General features: G+C 48.6%; 1 protein-coding gene across 13 annotated transcripts in view; it reads left to right on the forward strand.

Moving 5' to 3' along the window:
* MICAL2 (microtubule associated monooxygenase, calponin and LIM domain containing 2) overlaps positions 1–20,799 on the forward strand; it is a 203,305-nt gene that overhangs the window by 16,167 nt on the left and 166,339 nt on the right. For 12 of the 13 annotated variants that reach the window (XM_074336000.1, XM_074336004.1, XM_074336003.1 and 9 more), the window contains exon 2: positions 10,220–10,290. The gene's annotated coding sequence lies outside the window, so the exon portion shown is untranslated. Of the gene's footprint in view, positions 1–10,219; positions 10,291–11,168; positions 11,256–20,799 lie in introns of those variants that run through there. The other variant, XM_074336002.1, reaches the window with a different exon arrangement.

Consider the following 20,799-nt stretch of genomic DNA (forward strand, 5'->3'; position numbering starts at 1 on the left):
ATCTAACACCCTTTGAAAGCACAAGCCCATGGCAGATGGGTTTGTAGATAATCTAAGTCAGGGCAGGCCCTGAAGAAAAAATTCATGGCGTTGGGAAAAGCCAGTCCAGGTTTCTATAATTGAGGAAGTAACCTGATTAGGAAGGTGACTTATTTACCTTGGGCAGTTAATTGAGAAGCATACATTGAACACCTACTGTGTGCCCTAGGCTGTCTGCCAAGGGAGTGACAATATGGTTTAAGGCCCAGCCTCTCCTCCTAAAGTGTTCAAAGGATACTTAGGAAAACAAGACATACGCGTTTTAAAAAATTAAGTAAGAGGAGATTTAAGAGTTTAGCTCAGTTAGAGAAGGCAAGTCACAAGGTAGTTCATGACTAATTTCCATATGACTGGGGGAGACAGCAGTGGGTGCAGGGAGTGTTTTCTAGGGGCTGGACAGGGGGTGGAAAGCTTCCTGGAGGAGGGGGTGGAGGAGGGTGAGACGGAGGCTGCCTTTGCTCTGGATCTTGAAGGGTAGACGAAGTGCAGATGGGTAAGTGGGAGGAAGAAGAGAGCATCTCTAGTGGGTGTCAAATTCGGGAGAAATGGGAAACGGCCCACTTTGAAGGTGGGTAGAAGGAAATGAGGCTGGGCAGATGAGTTTAGAACTGATACAGACAACCTTCAAGATGACAGAGAGAGAAAGAGAGAGAGAGGAATGTTTGTGTATGTGTAAGTTCAGAACATGGAGGATGAGGGCCCAGAGTCTCAGGGGCAACTCTTGTTGTAAATCTTAGGGAGGATGGGAAGGAAGGGCTTTGGCCTCCAGACATTTAATCTGGGCATCTGCTGCTTGTCCTCCACACATGTCCTCAGGAGTAGAGAGGGAGGCCAGAGGCATGCGAACCCTTCATTGTTCTGTTTGGGTATTTTCTGCTTGGGCATTTTAAATGTCTACTCATTTATTTATTCACTATTTATGTGGCCTTACTCTGTGCCAGAACCTGTTCTGGGCACTGTGGTTACAGCAGGGAAAAAGAAAACCAGGACAAAATCCCTTGCTGTGTGGAGGGAGAGACAGTGAACAAGGTAAAGGTCCGAGGCCAGTTGATGAGAGGTGGGTGAACTGCCGCAGGAAGAAAACAGGCTGTGCTGGGTGCAGGTGGAGGGAAGCAGAGGGCAGAGGGCTGTCATTTTAAATACGTGGTCAGGAAAGGCCTCAATGACCAGCCTTGTCGCTGGGACTTGTAAGTCATCAAGTGAGGAGCCCAGGGCCACAGGGAAGGAGGCCAGGCCAAATAGTGGGGATCTTGAATCCCCAGGTGTTCCTCTTGGACCCATAGAGTCTTCAGCTCTAGGCAGCAGGGAGCCTGTGAGTGCTCTTGAGCAGAAGAGTGCCATGTATGGGAAGACGACCCTCGTGGCTGTGCACAGGATGAGCCATAGGGGATAAGACTAAGACCCCAGGAGGAGATGACCAGGGCTTTAAAAACTTCACTAGTTTGATACTTCCCGCCTGTGCATAGGGGGGACAGAGCTAGGGCGCAGGAGCAGAGGGACGGGGTGAGGGTAACAGTGGATCCTGGCAGAAAGGGAATGGTGGCAAGGTTTGGCTGGAGGGGGATTGACAAGCAACACACTGAAGTTCTTAGCATTTGGGGTTTGGGGGTTGGTTACACAGTCACGCTGTGACTTTTCTTTCATTATTTTCATATAGTGTAGTGCTTAAGGATGTGAGCCCTGGGTTTGAATCCTGACTAAGTGACCTTGGGCAAGGTACTTAACCTCTCCGTCCTCAAGCTCCGCATTGGTAAAATGGGGATAAAGTCGTCCTTACCTTCCAGGCACATTTTTGAGAAGATGAAATAGGTTACTGAATGCAGAATACTGAGAACAGTGCCTGGCATATATTAAGTGCCTAATAAATATTAGCTTGTTTGACCGTCTCTCTCTCTCTCCATATATACGTGTGTGTGAGTAAGAGCAACATGCTGGACATATCCTTGCTGTTGTCCTGAAGCTAAGTCAAAGGACTAAAGGATCCTTTAAGGATTAAATGAGGTAATGCATGTAACGGATTTAGCTTAGTGGCAGATGAATGCTAGCGAAAAGTACCACTAGTACCACTGAATATTATTGTGAAGAAAATGATTTTCCAGTGGAAATCCTTTGTAAAGTCATCCAATTCAACCATTATCTATCAAGCCTATGGTGTGCCAGGTGCTGCACTAGACATGTTATCTCCTTTCATCTTTGCAATGACTGCCTGAGATAAGCACTATTACCCACATCTCACACAGGAGGAAGCTGAGGCTCAGAGAGGCTCAGATTTGCCCAAGGTCACACAGCCTTGACTAGCAGAGCTGGGATTTGAGAGTATTTTTCCCTCTGATATTGAACTACCTTTTATAATAGGAACAATTAGTCTATGGGTAATCTGTTACGTAAATATACATTGACATATAGGTATGTACATCAATCTCCTTTGATATTTGGTGCCCACATGGAGCCTTGGGAGTGTAGAGGCATGGCCAACTTCCAGGACAGACCAGAGGCAGTGTCCGATGGGGGACCCTGGGCCAGTAGTCAGAGCTGCCATGGGCAGGAGAGGCCGTGGGTGAGTCAACTCCTCCCCTCAGTGATTTATCGCTGCAGGCCTTATCAGAGCCTTTCAGTCACACAGAGTCTGTCTGAGACCTGTCTTGGTTGACCCAGCTCCTTGAGTGCTAGAGGAGCAGAGCCTGGTGGGTTTAAACCCCAGCTCTACCACTTCCCAGCTATAAGGCCAACATAGGAGTGAATTTCTTTGTACCTCAGTTTTGTTATCTGTGAACCCACTCACAGGGTTTCATGCGAACTAAATGAAATGGCCATGTAAATACTTAGGATTGCCTGGGCCACAGCAAGCACTCATAGTTATTATGCTAATAATTGTTCTGTTATAATATGTTATAAAAGCCTCCGCTGATCTAGGAGGCCAGAATGAAATGCCCCATCCTCTCTGTGTGATTCCCTCAGTACCACATTTCGTTTTGCCTTATTGTAGAAATGTGGGTGGAGCTCTACCCTTCACTGGACTGAGTCCTTTAGACCAGGGAATAGGTCTCCATCAGTGCTTTTTAAATACCTGGAGACTTGTGTCTTGTCCTAGAATGTGTGGAAAGAAGTTCGCCAAATGGAATGGATTCCTAGGTCTTCTTTTCCCTTCAAACCACATATTCTAACCTGAATTTCTTACCGCCCAGGATTACGAAAAATGTCTGCTATTTCTAAGGGTGTTTACAGTTTGCTAAGCACGTTCATTTTTCACTCAGTATTCACAGTCTTCGTATGTGGTCATTGGTTACTGTCTTCATTTAATAGGTAAGGGGACTGGGGCTCTACAGAGATAACTGATTTGCCCATAGACTTGTGGGTGGAAGATGAAGAAATGGGTGTCCTTGTACCCAGCCCAGGAAGCTGTAGTGTGGAAGCTCCGAATGACCATCCCCCCAAAGCCGTTTCATTGTTGCCCCTTTGTCCTTCTCCTGATGAGGGTTGGGAGGAGACCATGGAACCAACAGAGCTTTATCCAGTTCTGCTTTTATCCTCCTCCCTCCTCCAGGTCCTGTTACTTCCAGAAAAGCACCCGAGGGTGGGCTGGAGGTGAGCCAATGATCAGAGTTGCTTAAATCATCCCCATTCCCATTTTCCCTTCTCCATGGGTCTGAGGTCTGGGCTGAGACTCTGCACTCTGGGCTTGGTGGGGAGTGGAGACGGTGGGGAGGGCAGTGTAGCTTTAAACATTTGGAGCAGTGCCCAGGCACAGCCACACGCTGGGGGAACCTGCAGATGGAGGTGGAGGAGGTTGGGATCCCCTCAGCTTCACCCTGGAGGAGGGACAGACACTAGGGATGGAGTCCAGGGTGCAGGGACTGCTGGGGTGCGGGGAGAGAGGTTGAAGCAGAGACTGTGGGGGTCGGGGCACTTCATCTCCTGAAAGCAAACAGGCAAATGGTCCTTCCAGCTAAGGCGGGACTAAACCACGGGCTCCAGGACAGACTTTAATCCAGATGTATCAAGCTCCTGATTTGTTCCTAAGTGGAAGAATCTTCTGTGTAGTTCAGCTCAACAAGAGGTTATTAAGGAAGTACCTACACCGTCCCAGCAGGTGTGAGGAGTGTGAAGTCCCATGAGGTAGGGACCTGGCTCATGTCCTGAGGCCTCATTTTTGCATCTTTTCCTTCCTGGGAACCTTAATGCCAGGCTGATGGTGGTGATAACTTACGTGCATAGGGCAGCATGAGGATTCCTGGCATCCCAGAGCTTCGGTTGGAATCTGGGCCTGGCAGCTTGGCCCTGCCACACAGGCTGGCTGCTGGCAAAAACCCCTGCTCATTGAGTTGGGTTCTGAGCCTGCTGTGGGGAGAGAGGGGCTGTTGGGCCTTTGTAGTCGTGGTTCTTGATTCTCTCCATGGTGATTATGTGACCAAAGGAGCAGATGCAAGAGCCTCTCGGGGTGTGGGTGGAAAAGATCCCAGGTAGAATGGCCCCCAAGATGGCCCATCCCTCACTAAGGCCAGGCTCCACTTTGTTCCAGTTCCAGCCTGGCCAGTCTCTGCTGCCATGCTCTGCCCATCTGCCTGGGTCATCCCTGCCTCCAGCTCTTTTGTTGTTGTTGTTGTTTTTTCAGTCTGCAGTGTCTTCCTTCTCTTTTGCCTTTTTCCATCCTCATCCTGCAAAACTGAGATTCAGCACTTCTTGCTTCAGAAAGGCTTCCTAAACCCTCTCAGCCAAAACTCAGCCCTCTTCTCCATATGCCTCCTGGGTGGAGAGCCAGCAGCCCCCAGCTCAGCATTTACATGTTATGTAATGTGTTTGGAGCAACTGCCATACAGCAGGCAGCAGAACACAGATTAGAGCAGTGGAGTCTGACTGGCCTGGGTGTCGTTCCTGGCTCCGGTGCTTATGAGCTGTGTGACTTTGGGTAGGGGCTTTGATTTCTGAGTCTGTTTCCTCATTTGAGCTTGAGGATATGCTGCCTCCCTCACAGGGAAGTGGTAAGGATCCGCTGAAATAGTTCACACAGAGCACTTAGCACACAGTTCCTGGCTTGTATTAAATGGCTAACAGGTGGCAGCCTTAAATAGTCTTTGACATGTATTGTCTTATTTAATTCACACCCTAGCTGTATGAGGTAGACCTCATCCCCCAAGGGGAGCGAACGAGCCTCAGTGCCGAAAGGACTTGTGCAAGGTCCCAGGACAGTGTGGGCAGTGAGGCTGGAGGCAATGCTCTTCCTTCCAGTGCCTCTGCTGCCCACATGCAGACCCATCCCCATGCTTTCTGGTATTCTTCACAGTCCTAGTGAGGACACGCCACAGATGCCCCGTGAATGATCTTTCCGGGCTGGTGTAAGGAGAACCAAGTTGCGGGGGTGTTAGGGGAGCAGGAAATGAGACCCCTTGAGCACTCCATCCCCTCTCAGATTGCAGGCTTGCCCCTGGATCCCTGGCAGTGTACTGCATACCACTCCCAATACCAGGCAGGGCAGGGCAGCGTGACTCCAACCTCACACCCAGCCAGGGAGCACGAAACCAAATCATGCCCTGAGGGGAAATCCACCAGTTCCTTTTCATTTATCTATTTATTTTTAAATAGCAGAGCATAAAGCTGTGAAAAGAAAAAGTAAGGGAAATACCTGTCTGGATAATCCCTCGTGACTGAGGCAGCCACCCCGTGAAGCTGGTTGCTGGGAAACAAAGAGAAAAGCCACTAGCTGGCAGGCAGGTTCCGGGCCGTGTGTGGCATTGTGTGTGTCCTGTGGGGGTTAGTGGGTCGCTTACTGAACTTTCTCAGACCCACAGGTACAGCCTCTGGCCTGCCAAGGGTGGCTGCTCTTGACATTACTGTGGTCAGGATGATTTTCACATCGTTTCAGATCATGGTTTCCAGTTTCTCTCCATCCAATGTTGGAAGCTGCCACTTCTTTCTCCAACGGAGTCTCCCCTTATCCCAGCTGCGATTTGTGTCTGTAGAGTCCTCACCCCACTGGCTATTTAGTTTACGCCTGTGCAGACCTTGGCGTGGGTTCGCAGGGCCTTTGGAAGAAGACGGCTGTGGGTGCTCATGCTTGGGTTCACCCCACAGCTAACGCTGCAGGAGATGGGGCGGCCATCAGTGTGGTTTGGGGCTTTGTTTTTGTTAGCAGGCCAGGGGTACATTTTTTTGTTTCTGTTTCTCTAAAACCCTTTAAAACACAACTGAAGGTGGAGCTTCTTTTCCTGGAGGGAATTGAGAGGGTGCTAGTAGAAGGCTTGGAGGTCCAGGAATAGACCGTCTTTGGGTGCCAGCCCTGAAGGTGGCTAGAGAAGAAGACAAAGCAAAGATAACATTGTTTAGCACAGTGCTATGTGTCAATCGTTGTGGTTGTACCTTGCTCATGGCAAGGGCGGGGGCGCACATCTGAGGCTGGGTTCCCAGCCGGAACCTCGGAACCTCGGGACTGGGCTCTTCAGTTTTTTGGTTCCAACTCCTTCCTCTCCCAGGAAAGACATTGGTCCAGGGCTTGCAGTGGCCTCCTCTTCACTTCAGTTTGTAGAGACCCCTTGCTTCTCATGTTTGTTTTTCCCTGGCTAACTGGGTCTCCCTGAATGCACAGCTGGCTCTTCTTCCTCAGTGGGATTTAGTGATGATAACGCAGAGAATCATGGAATGCTGTTGTTGGGCAGAGCTCTTTTGGTGTCAAGTGACAGGAACTTAAGCAAAAATGGGATGCCTTGGAAGGTTCTAGGGGAGGCTCAGAAACTCTAAGAAGGAACTTCAGAATCCAGCCCCAGGAAGAGACGAGGTGACCTCAGCATCCCTGGACCAGCACCCTCTGTTCAGTGGTCCCTGGCTGCAGACAGCTCCCAGCTAACCCTGCACAGCCCTCACTTGACCCAAGAGAACCAAGCCCTGGGATTTTTCATTTTGGTACTTGGTCCAGATTGAAGCACGCACACACCATTTGCACCCATCAATGTGGCCAAGAAGGAAAGATACTCTGATGAACCTATCTTGAGTCCCATGCCCACCTTTTGTCTGGGGAGTAGAACATGGGGTGGAATCTATTATCAGAACAAAGGTAGAAAGATGCTAGTAATATTAATAAGTAAAAATAACCTGACTTTTATTGCATGCTTACTTTGTGCCAGACATTATTCTAAGCTCTTTACCTACATAACTCATTTCATCTTCACAATCAACCCCATTTTATGTATCAGGAAGCTGAGGCACAGAGAAGTTAAGCAATTTGCCCAAGGTCACACAGCTAGCTCGTGGGGGATCTGGTGTTGAACCCAAGCAGAGGACTCCAGATGTGCTCCTCACCACCCACTCTGATGCAGACAATAACAACAGATGTCAGCTACAAGCAGTGACTCCGAACGACACACTGGGCTATGTCCTTTACAGCGTTATCTCATTTCATCTTCAAAACAGCCCCATGGAGTAAACACTAACATTATCCCTATTTTTAGATAAGAAACTGAGGCTCATGGAAATTATCTGGCTTGCCCAGGGTCACTTGACTCATTTAAAGTGACAGAACTGGGATAGGAAGCCAGGTTTGCTTGATTCCAGGGCCTGAGTTTAGGATCACTTTGAGCAGCCTCTGCATTCTGACACTTCTCTTGCTCTATCAGAAGCTCCTTTGGTGACTGGGACGAAGAGCAGACCTGGCTGAGCATCTGTGCCTTCATCCTCTGTCTGCTGGCTTGGGGTGTGGAGACCCCTGCTTGGTGCACGTAGCTGAGGGGCCGGATTTGTGGTTCTGAACTGGTCTTGATGTGTCTCACACCAAAGGTTCTTGAATAAGCCTTCAGTGCATAAGCTCTGGATTTCTTCATTCCCCCATTCATCACATATTGGTGGAGTGCCCAGTAGATGCCAGGCCCTGTTCCAACTGCTTGGTGTCCCTTGGTGAAGACCTCACTTCTATGGAGCTAGGCTTGGGGAACAGCAGAGAAGAAGGTCCCTTGAGTTCTTTTCATGTTCCTCAGGATCCATGAGGCCACTCAAGCTCACAGGAAACCTTTTCTGCACCACCCAACTCAGGCCCACAGGTGCCTGGACACCTCATGCTTCTTTGCTTGGAAGTGGCAAGATGGCAAATCCAAGAGGAGACTTGTTTCTCCATTCTGATTGATTACAAAGCAAACATTTTATCAGGGAGCCAGCACAGGCATGGAGTAGGCCAGCTCGACTCTTGAGTCCCAGGCTGCTGTGGTCATTGCTGATTGAGCCTCTAGGCACATGGCACTTGGCTGCACCATGCCTCAGTTTCCCCCTCTGTGACATGACTGTACTACCTGCCTCATGGGGTTGCTGGGAGGATTATCTGAGATAGCTCACGCTAACCACCCATCGCAATGCCTACGCATGAATTAAACCCTCTCCTTCCTTTGAAGGATTGACTAGTTTTGAAGATATCTCTAAAAGCCAGGCCCATGGAAAGGGGCAGCTAGAAGGGATCTTTGGTGAGGAAATCACAAATTAGTTCAAGCTTCTCATTTTACAGATGAGGAAACTGAGACTCCTCTAAGGGAGGGATGGTACTGGGCCCTAGGACTTTCTGGTTTACTGGAGTTTTAAAGGGAGCTCAAACTCTGTTTGGCTATTGGTCAGACAGAGGGTATGAGTTGGCCCTTGGAGTGGCTAGGTCACAGTGTACCCAGGCCTGTCGTCAGCCCTTGTAGACTGGCCAGAAACGCCAATATGCACCCACCATGCAGACAACTCAAGCAGAACCTCAGAGAGCCCCCATTTCCCTGCTGCTGGTCTCGGCAATCTCCTCGGGGGGCAACAATGTCCCCTGAGGTGGGGCTTCTGTTCCTGAGATCTAGGGAGTGTGTGGAGGTCCCTGGTTCTCAAACCTGGTTAGACTGACAGTAAATTCTGTGCCAGGATGTCCAGCGCCCCCTTCCACTGCGCCCAGAAGCTTCTCTTGAGAATCAGGGAGCAGAGAAGTGGAGGCCTCCAGCCTCTCTGACTCTTGGCTCCAGACTGCACAGGGCTGACAGAATGTAACCAAGGTGGGCCAGCCTGTTTGTCAGCTGCCGTGGGCTAGAGAGGTGTGGCTTGATAATGATGATGATGACAGAGCTGATGGCAGCTTCTGCCCAGGTGGCTGCCCTGAGAGCCTGCCAGGCAGCTCACGGGGTGTGCAGCTAGCACACCTCTCACCTCAGCAGGGGGGATGGACTATGAGCACCGGTCAGCCGGACCTGGGCTCCAATCCTGCCATGCCATGGGGCCTGGGCACATGCCTTCTGCTCTCCAAGCCTCTGTTCGTGTCTGTGAGGAGACATAGTATGTCTAGTCTCTAACAGTGCTCATTCCACGTACGGCCGGTGCTCAGGAAAGAGCTCCTTTCCCACGAATAGTCTGATAATTCTGAACAGTGTTTTAAAGGCAAGCCTTTGTGTGTGAGAAAGAACACTTGTGTGTTCATGTGGGCAAGTAGGCACACCGCCCTACTTAGCAAAAGTGTATGTATCCAAGGGGTATGGGTCCTGCCTCTTGCAGGTCTCAAATTTCACATCTGTGCTCGTTTCGTCTTCTTGAGGCTACCTCTTAGAAATTTAGAATTGTGAAAGTAAATCCTTAGAAATGCCTTGTGACTCTGGGCTCCATTTCCCAAGCAGGCGGAGAGGCATTTTCTACAAAAGCAGTAAGATGTAACCAAATCATTTGGGTGGTCATCAGAAGCCAAAATAATAATTTGTTTAGGAAACTCAGCCATGATCAAGTAGCCCAGTTTTATAACTTCCTTGTTTATTTAGCATTTTGGACCTTTCCACCTTGGGAAATGTAACAGATTTTACATTGTTGACTTGTTATGGAGTTTTTACATCAGCTTGATTTATTTGTCCCATGTCCTAAGCTTAGAAATTCTGGCATTTTCTGTTTCTACTAAAGTGCCTAATAAAGCATTTTTTTCCAGATCCTTTTCACTTTCTCTGCAAGCCTTTGTATAGAGGTGTGATAAGCCCTTAGGGTGCCCAGACAGTGGCAGACAATAAAATTGGTTTGATTGTCTCACAATTCCTTTGTTCACATGCAAACCTTGGAGCACAGAGAGAAGTTTCCTCCTATTGGCTAACGTGTTATTAAGGGACAAAGTGTACAAGCATGTGGGCCTTCTTGGCTGAGAGAAGATATGAGGCTGTAATATAAGATAAAAGAGCTGACGTTCATTGTTGGGTTCTTGTTTTTAAAGGAACATGGCCATCTGTGCACGGCTCGTCCTGGAAGGAGGGGACTTCCGTCACTGCGATGCCTGAGAATCAAGTAAGTCACAGTGGATCTTCTATGCTATTGAGTCGCTCTTGGGGGACTGGCTTCAGGCTTTGGAAAGGGCAGGGGCATTTGCACTCTTTCTTCAAGCCCAAGTGACCGTGAGCCCATTTGGAGAAACAATGGCTAGTGAAAGCCCTGTCTTTACCTACAGCCTCCAAGGTGGCACAGCCCTCCTACATTGTCAGAAGAGGATGGCAGGCAGGGATAGAGACTGAGCCTGTTTGGGGACATGAAAACCTGTCTAACTCCGTGGTCTTTGGGTGGGTGGGATTTCTGTCCCCTCATCCTCTAAGGAAGACCAGCAGGCCAGCTGCCCTGACTCTGGTCCCGACTCTGATGATGTTTCAGTCTCCTGCTGGCCCCGATCTGTGCCAAGGCAAGAATCTGGCCAGGCAGCTTCTGTAGGGAGTGACTGCAGAGAGAGCACTGTAGACCATTTGTCCAAGATTTGAAAATGTGATTGCAGCATCTTCCTCTGCTTGGGTTTCATTCTGAGGAGAACAAACCAGTTGACATCTTTCTGTAGATTCAGCGGGTCCATGTAGCGGAGGGTCTACAAGGCTAAGGTATCGGCAGAGATCAGTAATGGCTTGTTTTTGCTCAGTCATCCTCGTGAACTATTGTAAGAGTCTTCCCACTGCTCGCTAGCCTCACGCTGTCCCTCTGCTCTGTTCTCCGCAATGCTGCCAGAGACCTTCCTCGAAGACCCGACAGTGGCTCTGCTCTTGGCCTTCCAGGCCAGCAGTCTGACCTCAGCCTCACATCCCAGAGCCTCCGCTTCTGCCTCCCCTCTCTGCCCTGGTGCCAGTTTCCCAACTCCTGGGACAGAGCTCCATATCCGGGACATGCCGTTCCCTCAAAGAAGCTTCCCTCACTTCCCCCGACAAAGTCAACGCCTCTTCTTCCTTGACGCTCCTGTAGCGGTTTGTTCAGACTTCAGACCCATCACTGGCTGAGTTAAGGTTTCTTCCCTTGTCTGTCTCACTCACCAGCTGTGGGAGCCTCGAGGGCAAGCACCTGTCCTCCAACCTTCCTGTCTGAGCCAGGCAGCGCCATCCTGGCGGCACAGTACAGCCATATGGCAGGGGGTCAGCAGCTGTTTGTTGATTCAAGAAGTTCAAACCCTGAGGTTTCTTCAGGGCTTACTGCTCATGAAGTTCTGTCTCAGTGTCTCGTGGGAGCCTTGCACCCTGGGAGGGGTAGTCACATCATTCTTATTTATTTTATAGACATAGAGGCTGAGGTCTAAGCAGTCAGCTACCTCGTCCCAGGCCTAATAAGGACCAGAACCCACATCTCCTGTGGCCCAGGCTAGTCTGGTTTCTGCAATACCAATTTTTATAATTAGAGAGAACCCAAGAGATAATTTAGAGCAAACCCCTCATTACCAGATAGGGAAACTGAGGCCTGCCCTGAAGATACTTTCTCAAGATTATATAACTAACTGGTGCCAAATGGAGAATTGAAACGCAGGCCCTGGACTTCCAGTCTAGTGTTCTTTCCACTCCTGCTCCCCCTTCCTCTGCCTCCATTCTGTATACAGCCATCAGAGAACATTTGCGGACCGTCATTCTGCATTGACAGGAAGGTAAAGAATTTAGTGAATACCTTGAGTGAGAGGGAATGTAGAAATGCATAAAACTGTCCCTGCCCTCTAGGAATTTTCCTGGTTCTGTGAGACCAGGGCAGGGCCTTGATGGAGGAAGGGAGAAAAGGAGAAGGGAAGGGGAGAGAGCCTCAGGGGTGACCCAGAGGCTGGAGCCTAGGGGCAACCCGGGGAGGGGTAGCAGGTGGGCACGTCTGGACATTTAGAGGCTGGCCTGCTGGGGTAATGAGTCCATTTTGACAGTTGTGACCAGCAGAATGAGAAGGGCTTGACTGGACCAAAGGGAAAGCTGCTCCAATAATTCTGATTCTTAGTGTCTGGGCAAAGAGGTCCTGCTTAGCCCGTCTGCAGTGGCCTGAAAATCCATCCTGTCTCCTGGAGAAACAGACTGTAGCGTGCATCCACAGAGGCAATGGACACTGAATGCCATCATGCTCTGAAATGTGTACAGAGAGGGAAGTGTGTGCATTTCTGGCTGGCTTCTCCCTCAAGTGATTTTTTGTTTTCTTGTTTCTGATTGACCACACTTTCAGTGGGTCTTTTCCCCCTCTTTGCATCTTGGGACTCTCCTGGTCATTCACTCATTGGAGGCTGGATGCAGGGCCAGGTAGGTGCTGGCTACTCATTCCGTTTGTACTCTACCCCTTTTTGCAACTTCCTGGGCATACAGACGGAGGGGCTGGGACCGATCGCAGTCTCCATCTTGAGACACTGACAAGTTGAAACATACAATTTGCCCAGATTACAGAGAATGTGATGTTTGCCTAATAGGCACCTTGGATTATTTTCCAAAACATGACCAGGTTATAAACTTCTCTAGGGCAGGGAAAGCGTACAGTGTTATATCATTATTGTTTACATCTTAGGTTTACATTGCAATTTACATTTATAAAGATCATTTCATCTTCATAATAAGGCAGGTGGATTTACGCCCATTTTGCAGATGAGAAATTTGACTTGGGCTGTAACCTGCCCAGGGTAATGTATCTGCCTATGGGCTGAGCTGGGACATAGTCCAGCCGCCTCTTTATAAATTCTGATCTTTCTACTATGCTCCAATCATATGTAAATCCCCTGAGGGCCTAGGACATAAGAGGAGCTCAATACATATTTGTTGAATGAGTGAACTTTGGCTATTGTATTCCCCTTTTTTTTTTTTTTTTTGGCCACACTTAACCATAAATAGATCCTCTTTGGCAGCAAAGGAACACTACTCTGAGAAGTATTTGAATTTCTTGCCACGATAAGGAACTGGTGAGTTCTCTTCTCACCCAGCGTCACCTCCGGGAACTGGGTCATGCACACTAAATAATTAATTCCTTGAATCTTTTACTCAGAGCTTCCTGCTCCCGGTGCTGAGACGATCTGTCTAACATTGATCTTTGAAAGGCCCCTGACGGTGGCTGATCTTATTGCTTGTTGTCACAAACCTTCAGATGACCCATCTAACTGCCCACGAATGGATACTCTTGGCCTAATCAGGTCAGACATCCAGGGAATTAATTCCATCACCCATGCCACTCTTCCTCACCAGCCTCTTCCAGATGGAGGAAGACGGTCATTGTGGGTTATCTTAGATATTTAAGGTTTGTAGCAACAAGAAAGACACCTCTCCCATCTCACTGACATCTGAACTCCCCAAGAGTTTGTGGTGAGGGCTGAAGAAAGAACACATGGGCCGTGCCAGCTTGGGAAGGAACATATGGGGCAGGGGAGACAGTTATCAAAATACTTGCCGGGCCTGCTCTTTCCCTAAGTGACACTTGGGTCATGTTGCTTAGAGTCTGCAGGGGATCCAGCTGGCCTCATTAGAGCAACCTAATTAGATTCTTGAGGTCAACAGTGTAGAGTGGAAAAAAGAGCCGGCTTAGACCAAAGGCCCACGTTCTAGAGTTGGTTGCTCACAGTTTAGCTGCATGGCCTTGGGCCAGTCACAGAACTTTACCTGCCCTCAGATTTCTTATTAAGGAAATAGGGGGGCATAGAGAGTTGTGGCATCTTAAAGGAACCTCTTAGACTTCTCTGGTTCTCAGTACCCACTCTATCTCTCTTTACAATTAGCACTGTTTTCTCCTCCAGGTCACCTACTCCTCACGTTGTCAGAGTATGGTTCTATAAACACTTTTCTTGTGGCCTTTGTAGCTTTGCCACCTCTCCCCTGCCCCACCCTGAGGTATGCCTGAGTGCAAATAAGAACTGCTTGTTGCTGCCCTAGTCTCCTGCCAAGCAGCATGGGGAAAAGTCTAATGTTCTGAAAGAGTGTTGGGGACCTACTGGGTGTAGGTTGAGATAGGAGGGGACTGGGGAAGATCCTTGAGTGGAAAGAAGCCAGCCCAGATGTTTAGGGGGGGTTGGTATCAATGTAAGAGTGTCCAAACCTGTACAGAAATACTATAAAAATGTATATGAATGAAGTAGAGTATACGTGTAGAAGCAAGATCTCAACAGACTGAGATAAATGCTTCCAAGAAATGACAGTTTGCAGCATCTTTTATGCATTTGGAATTAAGGAGAGAATGTAAGCAAGATGACACGCAGGTGGGAGAAAGCAAGGTGGGAGTTGGATTACAGGATAGTTAAAAGTTTGTGCTCTCTTGAAGGTGGTCATGCTTTAGAAGAAGGGGTCTGAGAAGAGGCATTGCCAAGGTGTGTTAAGCTGGATGCACAGGAACAATGGACAGGGCTTGCTTACGGCAAAGATCAGCCTTTCACTGACGAAGTCAGACACCTGGGGCATGACGACCCACCATGACCTGCCCTGTTAGGAATTTATGATCAGATCACCCTGTGAGGTTTCTTTCCCTAGCACCCCTTTTTCTTCCACATTGAGATAGCCGATCTCTTGATGCCCAAGGTACCGGGACTGGGTTGAGTTGCTTGATCAGAGGGTCATCGATAAGCTCTTAAGCATATGGCTCCGAGTTCATCTTTTACCTCCCTGGCCAGGCTTTATGCTCAGGGTGACCCGACACTCGGCAGCAATCAAGGTCCTCGTGTTGGTAAAAGGCTGCTCAGTTGGATATCTCAGACAGACAACCAGCACAGAAAGCGGAAACGACTGCGGATCTGTCTCTAAGATTTTTGATCTTAAAGCAGTAAAGCTAGAAAGAACTTACAAATCATCTAATTTAACTCTCCTATTTTACGGGTAAAGAAACTGAGATCCAGAGACATGACTTAACCAAACCCATGAAGCAAGTGGGTGGTGGAACTGAGATGGCAGTCAAGTCTCCTGATTCCCAACCGGGGAAATTATAAGCATTGCGTGAAGTGGCTCTTTCCCCAGCACCAAGCTGCCTCCTCACACGTGTTCAGCCACCACACTTTCCACACCTCTCTTTGACCCTGAGCTTGGTTGTCTTAGGTGTGAGCAGGGCCCCACTGCTCCCACCTCATTGTTTATTGAGGCCTAATAAAACGAGGGTGCAACGTCGTGGAGAGGCTGAGGCTTCCCATGTGCAGGCTGTTTGACTCGTACTTAGTGACTTAATGCTGTTGAGTCAGCATTATTCTGTTTTATGGTATGTCTTGGGGTGAAAGATTAATTCAAGGCAGGAAATGAAGGCTGTGATGGCACAGCCTCAGCAGTAATGGCCTTTTGTGGTTTGTTATTCAGATAAAAATCACCTTGGTTGCTAAGGAGCCCTTGTTTTGAGACTCTCAAGCTAAGGGCAAGGACTGAATGCAGGCTTCACATCCCTTGCTTCCATAGAGGGCTCTTTGGGTAGAGGCTGGCCATCCCATCACTGTGTCGATGACATGTGACCCGGACGGAAGCCATTTACTTTTTTTCTATAGGGCCCCCTTTGGCTCAGCATTTCCTACTGAGCTCAAGGAAATGTATCTTGAGCTCTTTCCATTGGGAAGGCACTGGGTTTACATATTTAATCTTGTTAGTTCCTCACAGCAGCACTCTGAAGGGTAGGCATGGCTATTTATTGTGTTGAGGAGAAAATTGAGGCAGGTTAAATAACCTGCCCACAAGATGCAAGGTGTCTGACTCCCAAAGCGTTTTCTCGTTTTATGTTTCACATGACCTCTCTGCACAGAGAAGGAAGGGCTGGGGCTCACTGGGCTGGGTGCTGATTGAGGCATGAAGCATTTATTGCGGGTCGTCTAAGTGCCAGGCCCTGGGCTTGGTCATGGGGATACAAAGGTGAATAAGATCTAGTCCCTTTATTCCCAGGAGCTTGTGGCCTGACCTGGCGGCAGGACAGATGTGGACAGAGTCACAGTCTCCGTTCTAAGTATTATTATAGGGAGACATGCCAAGTGCTCTGGAAACACTGAGAAGAGTGCATCATACGGGAATATTACACCATGCCGGTGCTGTGGGACTTGGATATTGAAGACTAAATAGGAGTTTGCTAAGCAGAGAAGGAGGTTTTCCAGTAAAAGGTACGGGGGTATGAAAGGCTTATTTAGGTATTTGGAAGTAAGGAGGAGTGACATGCTTCGGTCCTCTCTGAGGAGGGTAGGAGTGGAACATTCAGTTGAGAGATAAGTTGGGGTAAGAGGAGGGGGGTTTGGAACCCGACTGTCAAAGGCTTTGTAAAATGCTAATTATGTGAGAGTCCTTGAAAGACACATCAGTAGAGACCAGAAAAGATTCTCTAGCTAGAATTCTCCAGGCACCGGACGTACCTTTCCCTGTGGTAATGTGGGTGGGGCGCATTTTCAGACAGTTTGTGTTCATTTTCTATTTTTTGTGTCTCACGTACCCGTGGAAGTGTTTATTGATGGGGTGAAGGCATGGGGGTGGGATGGACCACACGCCAGTTCATATTTAAAATGTCTTAGATTCCTTTTGCCAAATAAGCTGATAGCAAACACCCTTGTGAGTTCATGTGCAGAGTGTGTCTCCAGGGAGGGTTTTGTGTTCCAGACAGGGCCACACAATAATTCTGTAGGAGCTGAGGGTGTGGGGTGAGAAGGCTACTTAAAAATAATGACCAATGAAAAAATATAGCTGTTTTTAAGGAGGATATTTGCAAGGCAGAACTATCCAGGAAGTAGATTATTTGCCGTGAGAATGAGCCAGAAGAATCCTTAAAAACATCAAGTCTTTTGAGTGGGGAGGGTTATGGTGAAGCGAGAGAGCCCTCTGGGAACGCTCGTCTGTCTCCTCTTTACTGAATCCCTTGCTAAGGTCTAACCTAGGAAATCAGTTTTGGAAACTGACCTTTGAGCCCGACTCGTCCTTTATGGAGAAGAAGGGAACAAAAACCCCAGAGTGATTTAAAGGCAAAGGTTTCTTGGTCTCATGTCACAGTCCATCTCTTGTAGCTGCTGGGTTTCATCGCTTTATTGAGAAAGAGAAAATCCTTTTGGGGATAGCTGCTGCCTATGTTAGTGAATGTGTGTTTCAGAACATAAGCCTGAACACCAAGAGCATCTTTGGTCCAGCATCTTTATTGAGCTGACACAAATTTACTACATAGGGCTAATGGGAGGCCTGTCTTCTTAACTGCCACAGAAAATTCACCAGCTCGGTCACACCTTCTACCGTCCTCTCCCCTGAGACTGCTGGCTGTTGGGCTTTGGATCAGGGAGGAGAATTTTGACCCACTGAATGGGGCAATGGTCAAGGCAGTCAGTGGTCCTGGAGTGCTTGTCCAAGCATCTCTGAGCGCACAGGAACACGGCCTTTGAGTGTCACCTGGAGAGCTGAGCCCCCTTCTCCTCAGACCTCTGCTGCCCTACAGGTCCACACTGTCCCCGGTGCCAGCCCCATGGCCATTACCAGCAGTCCAATGTTACAGGACTGTCAAACCCCAGGGCTGTATGTCTCATCCTGGAATGTGAAGTCCAACCTGTCAAGCCAACAATCTCCTCAGAAGCGAGTTCAGCAGTTGAGTGTATTTTAGGGACTGGTTCTCTTGTGTCTTATCAGAGAAGCCTTTCTGTATTTACTGTCCAGAATCTTAACCGGTGTCATAGTGCTTTGGGGAAAAGAGTTTCAGGAGACTTCACTTCCTCTGCACATTAAGGAAGTGGCCCAAACTGTCCTCTCTCACTTCTGCTCAGACCTCTGAACTGCCTCCAGATATCAACATATTTGACACGGCAGAGATCCCCTTGGGTGGGTCCTGGTGAAGGCAAGACATGCGTTCTCAGAGCTGTCTCACCCTGTCAGTCCTGAGTTGTATTTGATAACCGTTAAGCTGTGTTCATTTAGCACATTGCCTGGCACGTGGTAATCGGTATCTGGGGGATGAATATATGAACAAATAAATCACCAGCAAGTAAAGCCTCCTATTTTCCAGCAGAAGCACAACAGAAGTGAACAGGTCTCAGGCTGAGCTGCCTGTGTGCTGTCAGCTCGCAGGATCTGGTATGCACGCCAGGAAAGATGCCTCTGGTTCTTGGTGCAGAGGGAGTTACAGAGCTGTCATCTCCTAAGCTGGGGGCCTGGAGGGAGGGCCAGATGATCTTTGATCTACATCCAGAAATTCCCCTCCTCAAGACTATGAGTCCTGTTTGGAGGATTAAAGCAAATCCACAAACAAACAACAATACCATCAGCAAACCACTGGGAATGTGGGCCCAGAGGAAACAGGGTAGAGTCCGTTCTGCTGGCTCCCTCAGCTTGCCCCGCCCACTCCCCACGTGACTGAATGTCCCATGCTTAGACATGTCTCCCGAGAACCTCCAGATGGGTGTTCTTGCTTTGCTGTGCTGCTTCTTAGCTGCATTGGAGATTTTATATTGAAATCATAGATCCTGGCTTCCCAAGTATGTTGACACATCAGTAGGCTTTGAACAGCCCATGAAACTTTTCTGACTCAGGAAGGGTTTACCTGCCATGTAGGTGCACACACCTGCTCATAAAGGCTGAATGCAGTTTACAGGAGGCCCTTGTGTGGAGGCTGGGTTGAGGGGCGTGGCCGGCTGGACTGCTGGCTGGGTGGGTGGATGGCTGAATGGAAGGAATGGATAAGCATCTATCCTTTTCCTGCCTGGGGCACCCCCACACAGAGGCCGCAGGACTGCTGAGATCCAGAGAGGTATTATTTACATTGCTAATAACATTAATGACATATAAACAACAAAGCCTGTATAATTGCATATCAGGAAATTAATCCTGAAATTAAAGGCCTATAATTCAAAGGAAAATTTGGAAGTCTTTTAAGTAAACTCTAGAGGTGCTACAAGGTAAGCTGTTCCATCCCTCCCAAAACACATTTTTACTACTAAACAATCATTCATTCAACTAACTTATACTAACTACCTATTAGGAGCAGACACCCCACTGGCACTGAAATTATAAAGATAAAAATCAGTAGACAACTTGTTAATGGGTGAATTAGTCAAAAAGGGACATAGTACATAAAGTTGAATTGTTTGAATCTTAAATATAGATTGAATGCCAAGTGCTCACGCAGAACAGAGCTGAGTACTCCGGGAAAGAGAAAAGAAACACAAGACACCAGGCTTTTCCTTAAGAAGTTTGTATACTAGTTGTCCAGACAAGATTGGTGCATAAAAAATGGGTTGGGTTCAAAGCTAAATGAAGTGCCAAATAGTGTGGTCTATGCCCTGTGTGACCCCTGTGTTATAATTCTTTGTCTACTCATCAGACAGTAATTAATTTCCCAGAAGCAGCAAAGCACTTGCTCACCTGGTACCTACAGTGCCGCTCGAGGTCCTGCGCCCGGTGTAGGCCCTCAGTAATGGGAATGAATGGAAGCAAGTGTGGTTAGTGATTGCTAAACCTGGCCGGTCCCCAGACTTCCCTGGGGAGTCAAAAACGTTTTCCCCTTGGACCTCAGGCTGTAGAGATTCTGCTCGCAAGTGGGCCCAGGAAGCTGCCTTTTTGGACTCGTCTGGTGAGTCTGCCTTAGAGCCAGATTTGCTGACCTCTGGCATAGACTCCCGGAGTTAGAAGAACACATGGGGAAAAAAAGGTCAGTAAGGGATAGGGAAGCTTTGTGCTTGAAAACGGCAGCTCTTTCCTTAGGATCCAGCTCTGCTTTCACTGCTTCCGTGAGCTTCTCTTCATGCTGTCAGTCACGCCACCTCCCGTCTCTGTGCCCACACATCTTGGTACCCGCCTCAACTGCAGCTCTTACCAACATTTATTAGTTTGAATTTGATTCCTCGAATATGTTGTGATGCTCATACGGGAGACAGCACACAGTAGGTCTTCAATTAGTACTGTGTAGCCTGACTCTGCTTCAGAGGATGGGTAAGATTTGAGTGGGGTGGGAAGAGGAAGGCAGAGGCCGGATATGGAGGTCTGAAGGGGCAGCCCCAGGGGAGCCCTAATACCTTGAGGAATGGAACCTATCAAGGAAATGGGGGCTGCATGGTGAGGACTGATGAGCCCAGTAAGGGAGTCTAGACTTATACTGTGGGGTGTAGGGAGCCGTGAGGGGTTTGCGTGCAGGATGGAGGTAGTGCCCAAGAGATGGGAAGATGGGACGTGAAGACTAATTAGGAGGCTCCTGCAGTAGTTCTGGTTCTGGTGAGAAGCAAAGGCAGTCACAATTCAAGCCACCACATAGCCTGGGTTTTGTGCTCTTCTTGATTAGATTTTACCAACAAGCATGACTATTGAGTATGCACCATTGCCCATTGCCAGGGGCACAGGGGCCAGGCCCCGGGACATGCAACCTCTGGCATCAGAGCGCTCACTGTCTGGTGAGGCAGGCAGACCCACAAGTAGATAAAAGCGACAGTATGTATGAAACCATCATTGGACGCTCCACAGAGTACGTGTGGGAAAAGGAGGTGAGGGGAAGCCGAGGTGGGGCTTCAAAGACCAGTGCAGCCAAAAATACTGCCTAGCCAGGCGTCGTTGCACTTCATCGTCACGTAACCCAGGGGTCAGGACTATTATTATCCCCGTTTTATTGATGAAGAAACTGAGGTTCAAAGTGGTTAGACAACTC

Source organism: Rhinolophus sinicus, linkage group LG06 (assembly GCF_036562045.2).
Source record: "Rhinolophus sinicus isolate RSC01 linkage group LG06, ASM3656204v1, whole genome shotgun sequence".
Taxonomy (NCBI): Eukaryota; Metazoa; Chordata; class Mammalia; order Chiroptera; family Rhinolophidae; genus Rhinolophus; species Rhinolophus sinicus.